The following is a 14,737-nucleotide window of genomic DNA, read 5'->3' as shown; positions in this document are numbered from 1 at the left end:
ATAATTCAACAAAATTTTTGAACTTGGAAAAATTATTCCAGACATCCTCTATAAAGCGAAACGTGAAAATACCTAGGAAGTTTAAGACAAAGATTAATAGAAGATGTCAAATTTTAAAACAATTAAACACTATATTATTTAACAAAAATCAGCAAGGTACAAAAATAGACTCATCAGTGGAACAAATTATGAATGTCTAGAAAAAGACATAGATATATTTGAAAACAGTGAGGTAAGGAGAAATTAGTCAATAAACGTTACATAGACAGGAGATTTGCCATTTGAAAAAAGTTACATCTCTGTTTCATATATCACATGAAATCTTTCCAGATTTATCAAAGAAATAAATTTTAAAAATCATAATTTTTGTTTTAAAAAGAGTTTTCCTAAGATATAAAACTCAGAAACAAGAGAAAATCTTTGTTATCTTTCCATACTTAAACATCTCCATCCTCAACCTTACTACACAAAGAAAAAAACAATTTTTCTCTGGAAAATAAATAAAAAACATCAACATCTGAAAGAAACAGGTTCACATGTATGATATGCAAATATTTCTTAAAATGTAAAAAAAAAAGCATGGGGGTATTGAACCTTAGTAAAAAAAAATAGTAAAACAAAATGTTATTTTATTATAACAGATAGAAAACAGTTAAAAACATTGACTGAACTCTATATCTGCCCAACAGAAATTTTTGTGATGATGGAAATTTTCTATATCTTTAATATCAAATAGGCATTAGCCATATGTTGTTATTGAGCATTTGACATATGACTAGTGTGACTGAGGAAATGAATTTTAATTTTATTTGTTCAATTAATTAAATTTTAAATTGGAATAGTCTCTGATGGCTAGTTGCTGAACATTGCAGTTATAGAGTTTCAGCTGAAATATAGGCTTTTTCCCATATCATCAGTAAAGGAGTTAACATCACAATTTTTCAAGAAATCTGGCCATATGTACAAATTTTCTGGGTATTTTCTCTCTGACCTAAAAATTCCACATCTAACTTTTTACTGTAAGAAGATAGAATGATAAGTACAAAAAATGTGTATACAAGAATGTTTATTGAACTGGAAAAATGAAGACCTTATAAATGCCTAAAAATAGAGAAAAAATTAATTAGATTTGGTGCACTCACACCTCCACATAACATAACTTCCATGTTCCTTCTGTTTTGTGGTCACTATCCTCTGGAGTTTCAGATACAATGGGACACAATAGTTAAGAAACAGTATGATCAGTGCCTGGCAATGTCGCATTAGCCTTTATCTTGTTTCTGAGACCACTCTTCTGTTAGTACCTCCTCAGTGAATTTTGATTCTGTATGAATGGCTCATCATACTTTTTTCTCATATGGATTTCACTAATTACTACAACTCTTAAGCCTTAAAGAGGTGGAATTTTGAATTTTATGTATGCCATAATATTAAACTGAAATTTCTTTTCTTACCCTCCATTAAACTATAAACTCATCAAGAGGTGGGAATGTTTCCTAATCAATAAAATTCCCCAATGTTATCATAACACATAGTATTACACAATAAATATATGTTGAACTAATTAAGTAAATGGCTTTGATTCCTTTAGAGACCTGCTCATTGCAATAGGGTAAAATTTTGTATAAGTCTAATTAGTTCCTCAAAACATATCTGTTGTAGATGAATGATAAATTCAAATTCCTGGATCAAGTTAATGCCCAATTCTGAACCTTGGTCTGTGCATCTATCATCAGCTCAGCTTGGCATTTTTTAAATTAATGTAACAATGATTATAAGTACATAAATCGTTCAAAAGTAAATAAGGCAAGGATTATAAAGGCTTCATTAATTGCAAAGTTTGATAAGCTATCCTGATAATTTAGCAGTAATTACTTGTACATTTTTATTGGTGAAGCCGTAAATCACTTTACCAAATTTTATTCTTTGATATTTAACCAATAAATTGCACATTATTAAAACAAGTGATGTATCTCCTCCAAGGTTTTTCTATCTTTGGAAATATTTGTGGAAAACTAGCTTAATTTCAAATTAAAGAATGATTTCCTTTGGTTTTTCATCTACTGATATTTTAATGACACTGACATCACATTCATAACAACATAGAAGTCATCAGAAAAATATGCCATGTTTCACAGGAAAAAGTGCGCATGAAACAAACCCAAATTAAAATGTAAGAAAAATGAAAAGGAGACCAGTTGAATCTGTTTAGAACAGCTGCCACAGAACATAGAACAGATAAATCTTCTTCAAAGGGAGATTTAGCCCATTTATTTCATCTCCTCTTTTACTTTATATATTTTTCAACAACAGATGGATTAGGGCTAGTTGTGTCCCCATGCATGAGTGTTTTATATAGATATGTGATGCTCATTTTGGCTAAGCACAACTGAGTGCTTTCTCTTTCACTTGCCAAGGGTTCTTTAAAGTGACTTTTAAGATTGGTTTTTAATTTGTCCTGTTCTTGCCTGTCATTGGAATATGAAGTTATGAAAGGAAAAAAAAGTCATCCCTTTGAAATTGAGTCTTGCTCTTGAACTCACTGTCTGAAGACATGTGGTACCAGAAAGTTAGAGGTTTGGAGGCCTTGCTTTTTTCTAAAGTTTAAAATATAAACTCTTAAAAAATCCGTATCACCACTTCACATAAATGAGGCTGCTATGAGTGAATCGTGACTTTTCCCTCTAATTGTACATTTTTGGGGGACACAAAGGCAATAAATATTTGATATTTTAAAATAAGACATTTTACAATTAACTCTTTTACAAATAGCTTTTATAATCTTTTAAAAATCTTAGAAGATGATGCTGGTATTTTATGTTCTGTGACCAAGATGCATCATACATGTATTTTTTAAATTAAATCAACACATAATCTGTTCCAAATAAATATCTTAGATCCTACTTTTGGAAATGTTTAGTTGTTCAAAAACCGTTTTAATTTTTGATTTTCAGAACTTAGAATGGTTGCTGAACTTAGAAGGAATACACTTTAACTACAACTCAAAAGTATCCTTTAAAAACATTACACGACAAATCTTTCCATTGATTTTTGTGAGGAAAATGCAACTGAATAAAAATATTATAAAGACAATTTTTCATAGCTCAGAAAAGAAAAAAATATTTACTTTCTTCCTCTTTTAATCTCCTATTATACTTATGTCTTTTCTCTAATCACTTTATATTTTTTGAGTTTATAAAGTTTACTCTTTATGTTACTATATGCTTATTAATTTCTTTTTGGCAGATCATTTTCATTATCTTAAAATCTTTTTGTTACCACGACAGTGAGAGGCCCGGGTACCACAAAAATATATATATATATATATATTTTTTTGTTAACTTTGGTGTCATTTTTTAGAAATATATCCCTCTAGAGTGAACTATCAATTGGTTGTGAGAATGTTAATGTTCTATAATTTGCCACTTATTTGTATCATGATTTTGAGAAATTAAGAGATGACTTAGTATGACTATGTTTATGTGACTCAATTAGGATTTTTTTTTTTGCCTTTTTTGAGATACTTAAATAAAACTGCTAGGAACAAAGGACATTTTGAATTTTAGTAAGATAACTAAAATAAAGATTTTAGTCTGCTATTTAGATTATATTTTATATGGTTTTAATTAACTAATTAATGCTATCTTTACCTCTTCATTTCACAACTTCTTTATTTCTTTTGGTAGTGATAGTAAGTAACTTGTCTACTAAGAGGTTTTTTGAGTTTTTTTGTTTGTTTGTTTTGTTTGAAACAGAATGGAAAAGAAACATGTTTGAATCTATAAACATGTTTCGATCTATAAACCCATGTTTGAATTGATTGTCATTCCAATATTGACAATGTCCACAGTAATTTTGGCTCTTAAGGGCTTTTGCTTTCTATATATGCACATTACCATGGAATAATGAAGAATAAAATTCTGAGGGTCAGAAATCTATATTGGCTTGGTGCACTAATGCAAGTATTAGCAGTTTACACTAAAATACCTACGTAGATGTACTTACACATATATTCACTCACTTAGAACAAAGCTGAAAAGTATGATGGAAAGAAAACCTATTGCTAGACAAGATAATCTATTGCTAGACTTTGAGAAAATTCTCCATTTATAAGGCAGAAGGAGCTGAGCTGAGAAATGTTTGCCCAGGTATACTTAGACTCTGCATAATGAAACAAAAACAATTGAAAGGTCATTTCATATTTTCCCCACTCTCTTTGACATAACTCAGTGTTTCATTATCTATACAAACATAAATACTTAAGCTGCATTCTATATTAAATGCTAACTTTAGCATATATTAAATTGTTTACAAACACATAAACATACACAGAGTTCATTGCTGAACTTATTTTGTTTCACTGTTGTTATGCTGTTGCCTGGATTGTTTTAAATGTTGTTATACTTAGCAATATCAATTAATGTATACATTGTAGCAGACACACCCTAAAGTGATTCACAGTAAATTGTGTCCTTGTATAATTCTCTCCTCTTGAGTATGGGTGAAAGCTGTGACTTGCTTCTAGTCAATAGAATATGACAAAGGTAGTGGGATGCCAGTTTCTTGATTAGGTTACTTTATGGGGCAAAGGGTCTCACTATTTTAATTGTGTTATATTATATGACTTTGTTTTAGCCAACCAAAGAGACAGAAATTCTCCTGCTAACCTTAAAGAAGCAAATGAGATTGGAAGCAGATTCCTCCCCAGTCAAGCTTCCAGATGAAAATGCAGCCTGACACCTTGATTGCAACCTTGCAAGACCCTGAGAGGACTCAGCTAGACCCTGCCCACTCTTGACCCATGAAGTTTTGGGATGATATATTTGGATTGTATTAAGTTGCTAAACTTGTTGTAATTTTTTTATGCAGCAGTAGAGAATTAAGACAGATATTTACACATCCTACTCATTTGGGGTACAATTCTAGATAGATTTTCCCAGATGACTTTGCGAATTACTTTGCTAGATTCTCACAAGTCTTTCATATTTTTGATTGTGATCATATTGAATCTATAAATTATTTTTGAGTAAATATGCATTTTTGCATAAATACTTAGTTTTTTTAATCCAAAATTATGTTCTCTTGATTCTTGTTATGTATTCTTTAAAAAAAATTGTGGTAAAATACACAACACACAAAATTTACCACCTTAAACAGTTTTAAGCATACAGTTCAGTGGTATTAAATACATTCACTTGTGCAACCATCGCCACCATCCATTTCCATAACTCTTTTCAGCTGAAACTCTATACCCATTAAACATAACCCTCCCATTATCATACCCCTCCATGCCACCAGCTCCTGGCAACCACGATTCTTCCTTCTGTCTCTATGATTTTGACTACTCTATGTACCTGATACAGTATTTGTCTTTTTGTAACTGGATTATTTCATTTATCATAATTCTTCTTATTGATCATCTATGTTGTAGCCAGAGTCAGAATTTTCTTCTTTTTTAAGACCATGTAATATTCCATTGAATATGTATGTATACACCATTTTTCTTATCCATTCATTAGTTGATGGACACTTGAGTTGTTTCCACATTTTAGCTATTATAAATAGTGCTGCTATGAACATGGGTGTACAAATATGTGTTTGAATCCCTGCTTTCAATTTTTATTGTGTACACCCAGTATTGAAATTGTTGGGTCATGTGGTAATTCTATTTTTAATTTTTTGAGGAACTGCCATACTGTTTTCCAGGGTGGCTCTCCCATTTTACATTCCTACTAACAATGCACAAGTGTTCTCATTTTTTTATATCCTTGTCAACATTTGTTATCTGGTTTTTTGATAGTATCCATCCTTATGGGTTTGTCTAGAAGTATCTTTTCTGAGATAAAAAAATGTATTTTGTCTTTGATCCAGATGATTATGTTTCTACATTAATATTTTGCTATTATTTATAAATTAAATTTGCTAATGTTAAACCAGCACTGTATTCGTACACAATGAGCCCAAAGTGTTATGTTACCCATGCTATAACTCATGAAATATTGGGTTGACCAAAAAGTTTATTTGGTTAAAGAATACACTGTTCAATAAAATTCTTGGTGAAAATGAAAAGTGTGTCTTTTATTTTTACTTAAAACTGAATGAACATTTTGGCCAGCCCAATATAATGTCAAAATCAATTTACTCATATATTAATTTATTATTTTTGTATTTATTTTGAAAGAAACATTGGTAAATGCTATTATTTTTGTACTTCATCAGTTTTTGTATCTTCTGAATTCAATTTATTAACATCTTATCATTTCTTAATCCTGAGAACCAGCTTATGTATCATGAAAATTAACTTCTTTGAAGAATTTGAAAAAATAATCTTTTTTTTTTTTTTTTTTTTTTTGCAGTACGCAGGTCTCTCACTGTTGTGGCCTCTTCCGTTACGGAGCACAGGCTCTGGACGCGCAGGCTCAGCGGCCATGGCTCAAGGGCCCAGCCGCTCTGCAGCATGTGGGATCTTCCCGGACCGGAGCGCGAACCCGTGTCCCCTGCATTGACCAGCGGCCTCTCAACCACTGTGCCACCAGGGAAACCCCAAATAATCACTTTTAAATCAGCTGATCTCACTGATTTTCTTGGACAAAATATAACTTTTTCTATTTTTTATGGTTGTTGGTTTGCCTTCTTCTGAATAAATTTTATTAATTATTCTTCATAGAAAAATATTTACTTAATAGAGAATGTCAACTATCTATTGAAATAGATATTTCAATCCTTTATCTCATTTTAAATCTTCTCCATATCAGAGAATATATTGCCTTCCTCATTTCTAATTTATATATTTTGACATTCTTTCTTTTTTCCTTTAAATACATTATCCTGGATCTTTCTCCTCTCTCTCTCTCTCTCTCTCTCTCTCTGTGAGTTTAAGAATCAGAGTTTGAACTAATTTTTAACACTTTCTCTTGCTTTCCTGTTTTCTAATTTCTATTATTCAACCAAATCCCCTACATATGAACGAGTTCAGTTCCAAGAGCACATTCATAAGTTCAATTTGTTTGTAACAATGTTAGGCCAGGTACCCAAATAACACAACCAGCTATATAGTACTGCACTGTAATAGGTTTAAATAGGTTTAAATACTTTTCACACAAATAATGCATAAAAAACAAACAAAAAATAAAGAAAGCATTTTTAGTCTTACAGTACAGTACCTTGAAAAGTAGAGTAGTACAGTACAACAGCTGACATACAGGGGACAGCATTGAGTGAACAGGCAAGAAGAGTTACTGACTGGAGGAAGGAGATGGTAGATGGTAGAGCTGAAGGATCATCGGCAATAGGAGAGGGAGGACAGGCTGCAATTTCACTCATGCGTGACATTGATGGCACAGTTTCTGGTTCCTTTCTGGATTCAATTCTGTCTACCCTCTTGAAAAATGACCCAGTTATGTCTGGGTAGTAGCTCTTTTTTTCTGGTCATAGATGACACAGTAGCACTGGATTGCATTCCAAACAGCTTCTGCAACCTTGGTGTACTGTTCTACGTTTGGGTCCTGTGCCTCAAAAACTAACAGTGCCTCTTCAAATACAGAAAATCCTATTGCCATTTTCTGCGTCATGAATCTCTTTTGTTCTTCAGTTACTTCTTCCTCTTGTCTCTCTTCATCCTTTCTCTGGGCACGTTCACATCTTTGCAAGTTCGCAACTTGAAGGTTCGTGTGTAGGGGACTTACTGTAGTTTCTTGTTTACTTGCTTTTCCATCATAGTCTTTCTGTAGTGAAGGCACAATTTCTTTTCATTGTTTCCTCTTAGCAATGATAATGTCAAAGCAGAAAATTTTCCTTTGAATATATCTTCAATTATATACTATAAGCTACTACTGTATGCCACTGGGGGAGAGTTAATGACTAATTACATTTTCTATTTCTACTTAATGTTAGGAATGCTTATTACACTGAATTTTTTGAACTAAAGTATATTTGATTTACAATGTTTTGTTAGTTTCTGGTGTACAGCAAAGTGATTTGGTTTTATATATATATATATATATTATTTTTCATTTTGGTTTATTACAAGATATTGAATATAGTTCCCTGTGCTATACAGCAGGACCGGGTTTTTTATCTGCTTTACATATAGTAGTTTGTATTTGCTAATCCCAAACTCCTTTCCCCTTTGGTAACCATAAGTTTGTTTTCTATGTCTGTGAGTCTGTTTCCGTTTCATAAATTCATTTTGTCATATTTTAGATTCCACATATAAGTGATATTATATGGTATTTGTCTTTCTCTTTTGGACTTACATCACTTAGTATGATAATCTCTAGGTCTACTTATTACATTGATTGAAAGAAAGATACTGGCTTTAAGGTAACTTTCATTAATTTGAAGTTTTATTGAATTTTATTTTAAACATATAGCTTCATTTATTGTGACTTGCAAGCTGTAATTGACAATGCTAATATGTTTAATTATACATATGTTTCCCGTTGCCTGATACTACAGCATATTTATAAAGCATTTTTGACTCTTCATTTTTTCATTCAAATGAATCTTCTTTAGTAATTCTGTTTTTGTGTTTTTGTAATTTTTGGTTGATTTCTTTGTGAATGACTACAAGTAGCACTTTATACAATAAATTGCATTTTTTTATTGATTTGATTTTTTCTGCCATATTTCTTCTGATATTCTACACTACTGTTGCCATTGTATATTGATTACTTGAAAAGTCTCACTTCTCACAGTGGTAGACCAGCTGGTTCAGGCAAAACCTTCTGCTGGGGCTTCCCTGGTGGCACAGTGGTTGAGAGTCCGCCTGCCGGTGCAGGGGAAACGGGTTCGTGCCCCAGTCCGGGAAGATCCCGCATGCCATGGAGTGGCTGGGTGCGTGAGCCATGGCCGCTGAGCCTACGCGTCCGGAGCCTGTGCTCAGAAACGGGAGAGGCCACAACAGTGAGAGGCCTGCGTACCGCAAAAAAGAAAAACAAAAAAACCAAGAAAACAAAAAAAACAACTTCTGCTGAAATTAAAGAAAATTATGTTAAAAAGTAAATATGATTGAACACAAAAAAAGAGCTTCTAAGTCACTAAGGAAGTGAGTAATTGTAAGCACAGAGCTAAAAGAACAATCCAGAATGGAGTTAATATTTTCCTTGTAGTAATTTGCTAATTCCAAAAGGTATGGCTGGCAGGTTCAAAAGCTGAGTGGTGGTTTTGACTGACACATGGATTGGGTGTGGGAAGAATTTGGATCTAGGTTCAGCCAAAGAGGAAGAACCCTGGTAAAACAGCAAAGTTTTCCTTTGGTGGCATAAAGAACCAACCAAGTGAGAGTGAACCAGAAATAGATCATCTCTCACAAGGACTGAAATAGCTTTTTAATATCTCAACCCTTGATTGAATTAACAGGTTCTTAGATTGCTAGAACTCCTAGAAGTTAAATATTCTCTAGGATTTGACATTGTCACCTATATTTGAACAGCAGATACACGGTGATGCAGAATTCCAATTTAAATTAATGCCAACAAAGAGAAAGAAAATGAAGAAGACTGTTCATAGCAGTGTTATTTGTAAAGGTCCAGAAAAAAAAAAAAAACACATCTCTGAAGAGTATAGTGGATTAATAAATTTGGTGTATTCTTTCAATGGGACAGTATACAGAAAGGGAAACACATTAGGAAAAGATATTGATCAAAGGGAGCCAATCCAAGAAGGCATATTGTACAAACTCAGTTCCTATCAAGTTCAAATGCAGACTATAAACTCTACTGTGAGAAGCTGGGATGCCAGTTTTATTTGGGGAGTGATAGAATCATGAGTAGGAGTGGATAGCAGGGAGGCTTCTGAGATGCTGGAAATAGTCTGCTTCTTGAGTTGGGTGGTGGTTACATGGATGTTTGCTTTGTGATAATTTATTGAGTTACACATTCATATTTTGTGCCCTTACTATGTATATATTATGTGCCACAGTAAAAAAGTAATAGTAAAAATACCCAACAATATAGCACTTTTTATATATATAATTTTACTACTGGTTGAAATATTTTACCCATTCTATAAATGAGGAAGTTAGAATCCAGAAATATTAAATTATTTGTTTTAGTTGTCAATATCAAGTAGCTGATATTAAATATAAATATGTTAATATCATCTAAAACTGAAGGTTGCAGTATAGTTCTCTACATTGACAAAAAAAACCTGCTAATAATCACAACTAACTTTCAGTCCCTAGCCTGAGCTATAAGTATAGGAATATCTAATATTTTCTGTAACCCACTTTCCTCTTTACATATATATATATATTTACCTTAATATGGGCAATGTATCTTTTAACTCTAAAATCCTAGAGGGCATGGGCAGACCTTATTGTCCCATCTAACAATTTTGTCCCATCTAACAATCAATTGAAAGACTCATTTGTATGTGTTCTTATTTAGTGGAATTTCTCTACATCTGGAGGAGGCTTATTCTATTTTTGGTAAAGTCTGTCTTTAGAACCATAATTCTGTTGTTTGACATTTAAATGCAAGCCTTTCAGATACAAATCTATTGGGTTTAAATTGCAAATCAAATGCCTGCTAGTAGTGTGACCTTGAGCATATTACATAACCTCACTGTGCTTCAGTTTCTTCATCTGCAAAATCAGGATAATAGTTATACCTACCTCATAAGGTTGTTATGAAATTTAAAGAAGTTATATATGTAATGTATTTAGAAGTATGTACCAAATTCTTTCTGTGTTAGTTACCATTATCAATGCTAATAATATATAATATTACTTATTAAACCTATTAGTATTTCAGATTATACTGTTTGTTCAGAAGTGATTCAACAGCCATTTATAGAGCTCTCAGAATTCTTCATAACGCATAGTCTCCTTTGCAATCCCGTTAATGAATCTCTTGCTTCTCTTTTTTCTGATTATGATTTAATAGTCAAAACTATGGATATCTCTTTCAGCCATATTTTCTTCCTTTGATTCCCATTTGGCATTTAATATGGACAGAAGAGGGTCAATGGAAATGGAAGAGAAACATCCAGAAATTACATTTCATGTAACTGAAGTCAGTAGATGTATTCTAAATTATAATGGAGTAAAATCTTTAACTAATTTATGGAATGGGATTAACTCCTCTTTAAAAATATTTATCAAACTGTAGTCCATGAATCTCAGCATGTACTTGAGTTGGCCTCACACAGTACTACTCTAGCTTCTTTTACTAGTATTTCTATAAATTATCCATCTAGTTATGGCAGTCTGCTTACCTGGTTTAATTGGGATGGTCTATGTTTGCACTTATTGTCCTGATGTGATTATTAGTAGTGTCCCTTTTCACTCTCAAAAGTGTGTGAGCTTGGACCATATTTATTTGGTTGCTCTAGTAAAAGGCAAATCTCTAGGTCATCAACTTCCCACTCAAACAAAACCTACTAAGAAGGACTATGTTTTATTATATTTCGCCTTGCCAGTTGAATTTTTAAACATTTATTCACAATTTTTTCCCCCAGAACATTTGAGCCAATGTCATTTTCCTATCTCACTGCAAGGTTGTCTGACTACTTTGCAGAGATTTCTTCCTTATTCCACCAGGTAACAACATCAACATTGCAAGTTTAGTTTTACAGATATGTACATATTTTTAATATATCCACATATATTGGCAATACTTGGCTCTGGTTTAGACACTGTTCAATTCTTGCAATAGTCTTAAAATAGTGTTTCAAATATTTTCCCTTGGAAATTAATGATCTGGATTTGATGCTGTCTTTTTTTTTTTTTTTTTTTTTTTTGGTGCGCGGGCCTCTCACTGTTGTGGCCTCTCCCGTTGCGGAGCACAGGCTCTGGACGTGCAGGCACAGCAGCCATGGCTCACAGGCTTAGTTGCTCCGCGGCATGTGGGATCCTCCCGGACCGAGGTATGAACCCACGTCCCCAGCATCGGCAGGCGGACTCTCAACCACTGCGCCACCGGGGAAGCCTGATGCTGTCATTTTTTAATTTTGATATTTTCACCATAGATGTATATCCAGGAATATTGAGTTAGAATATTTTCCTATTTTATATAAATAATAGATTTGAAAAATTATAATTATGATCTGAATCACATTTTAAGGTGAATTAGACTAATCATACTAGAGTAAATTTATTTTGTTTTCAGGAAGTTGTCATAGAAAATATTAGAAATAAGGCTTTTCTAACTGAGAGACAGCAGAACTCAATAATTATTGATATAGAAGATACCCCAGTGGTAGAATGAAATAGGTTAAAAGTTTTGTTAATAAAGGATGTAAATTTTATAATAATTTACTTTAATATTAAAAAAAAAACTAGGAAATAATGTTATAATAGAAGATTGATGATATGTCCCTGGAAGAGATACAAAAATTTAACCATGCTGAATTTTTTGTTTTTAAATCTAGTGCTAAGAAAAAAAAATAGGAGATAACATTTGACTTCATAGCCAATAATTCTGTTGAACGCTTGTAGAACTGGTTTCAAGGGAAAGATTAATTTTTCTTCCCACTTTGTAGTTTGAAATGACTTCATCATTTAGCCATGTGATGATCATTCTTAATTAAGATGCTTTCAAAGATAGTAGCTTTTACAAAAATATCAGAACCAGTCATGGAGTGCCTAGTCCAAAACACAGCTGTCCCAGATCTCATAGTGATATGGAGTGTCTGGATCCTACTTCCTAAACAATGATTGGTATGCATTTTAGATTGAGGCACCAGCTGAAGCTAGTGTGACAAAGAGTGGAAAAATTGATCACTTAACATGTTGAAATAAAGTATATCAATGATTATGTTAGGTTAGTAACATTTCTAGGTATAGCATTAAACAAATATAGTATCCTCCACCCAGTTACTCATTCCAACTAGACAAGACTCAAAATGACAGAAGGAGGCAGAGTCTATATTTGAACCTAAAATATACAGCCCAGGAGAACATCCTGTCAAATATAAGATGACAGATAATTTCTCATCTACCAAGTGCATGTAGTAATGAGTATAAATCAGACTGAAATAAGACCATATCCCAAAATAGTTATAAAATCTGTAGCAGGAAATAAGGACGGCAATAATATATGGTACCTGCTATGTAAGGGAGAACTGGATCTACAATGTTATACTAATGAACTACTAAATTTCTCCCCTAATTTTAAAGGAATATGTCTTGTAGGATATATATCATTTGTTTAATCAGACAGAGAATAATTTTAAAAAGAAATATCAAATAATAATCCAAAATATTATTTGCATGTATGAGTTAGGTATATCCTTTGCTATTTCTTCCTATTTGCAACTATTAAAATCTTTCGTATATCTACTAAGAAAGGGCACTCTCAATTTAGAAGGACCCTTTTAGTCACCATCTATAAGGGATGCTCTTTAAATATACTATTCTCATATATTTAGTAGAATCTTTTTCTTTCAATTTGTATTTATTTTTTAAACAAAAGTTTTATATATACATATATATATATATTTAAGGTGTACAATATGATCTTTTGATACACATATACACAGTGAAATGATTACTACAGTCAGGTACCTGAGATCTACTCTCTTAGCAAATTTCTAGTATATGATACAGTAATTAATAACTATAGTCACCATGTTGTACATTGGATCTCTAGAACTTATTTAGTAGAAACTTAATGACAATTGACATTTGTGTCAATCAGCATCAGGTACTTGTTGTTAATAAACCTCTTGAAAGGGTCATTACATAAATCTCTATAAGAACAAATATATATATATATTTTTGATAAGTAATACAGTCATGTTATTGGATGAGTTACAATACAGTAAACATGAAGTCCTAGCTATACAAATAATTCTAAGTGATTTTTGTTTGATACTAACCCAGTTCTTTCCCACTGGGTACTTGATTGAATCTTTATCCAGAAAGAACAGAAGGAATGTCTCATCTCTCTCCTGCTTCTATGCAGATCCTGTTCTTCCTTAATCATGCCAGTTCTGTCTCATCCTTGTCCTTTCCTATACCTCATGTTGACTTGTGTCCATTCATCTTGGAATGACCCTCTCCTTATTTTGGATTTGATAGATTATCTATGGAGTTCTCAGTGTCTCCAACTGTAATTGCTCAATACTTGGAAATTTGGGTTTAGAGTGTTCCTCAGTTGTATTTATTTAGTGATAGTTTATTATTTCTATTTGCGTTTAACAAAGAGACCCATGAAAATGCTAGAGGTTAGGAAGATGCAGGCTGTCAACCAACATGTGCATTTTAATTATGTGCTGCAGCTGTTTGAGAATGTATTCATCTCTAGCCTTCACCATTGTGTAAGGGCTAAATAATGTGTCATTTGTTGTAGAGGAGACAATTTCTGACCTGAATGGTCATTATGAAGAATAAAACATACAAGGACAATAAAATCTAATCCACTCTATGTTTATTTCCTATGTCAGTTATAAATATCTCTTTAATGTAGCAATACATGGCTTTAACATTTAAATATCACCTCTACTTGCATAAAATATAGTGTCTTTGTATTTATTTAATATATTTATATAATAAATTCCTGGAAGCAAACTTGGTCATTAGAGGTCAGAACAGAGTGAGTCAACTGCCACTTTTCTTAATGCATATGTAATAATTACAACAACCATTAATTGGGTACCTGATATATAATAAAACTTATGTATTTTGTCTAATCTTAATAAAATTTTTGCAAGATTTCCATAATTTTTTTTCATAATTCTTGTTTAATATACGAGGGAAGTGAGGGTCAGAGTGATTAACTGACTAACTCGCTAA

Source organism: Tursiops truncatus, chromosome 17 (genome assembly GCF_011762595.2).
Source record: "Tursiops truncatus isolate mTurTru1 chromosome 17, mTurTru1.mat.Y, whole genome shotgun sequence".
In the NCBI taxonomy this organism is placed as follows: domain Eukaryota; kingdom Metazoa; phylum Chordata; class Mammalia; order Artiodactyla; family Delphinidae; genus Tursiops; species Tursiops truncatus.
Note: the sequence above shows the minus strand (reverse complement) of the source record.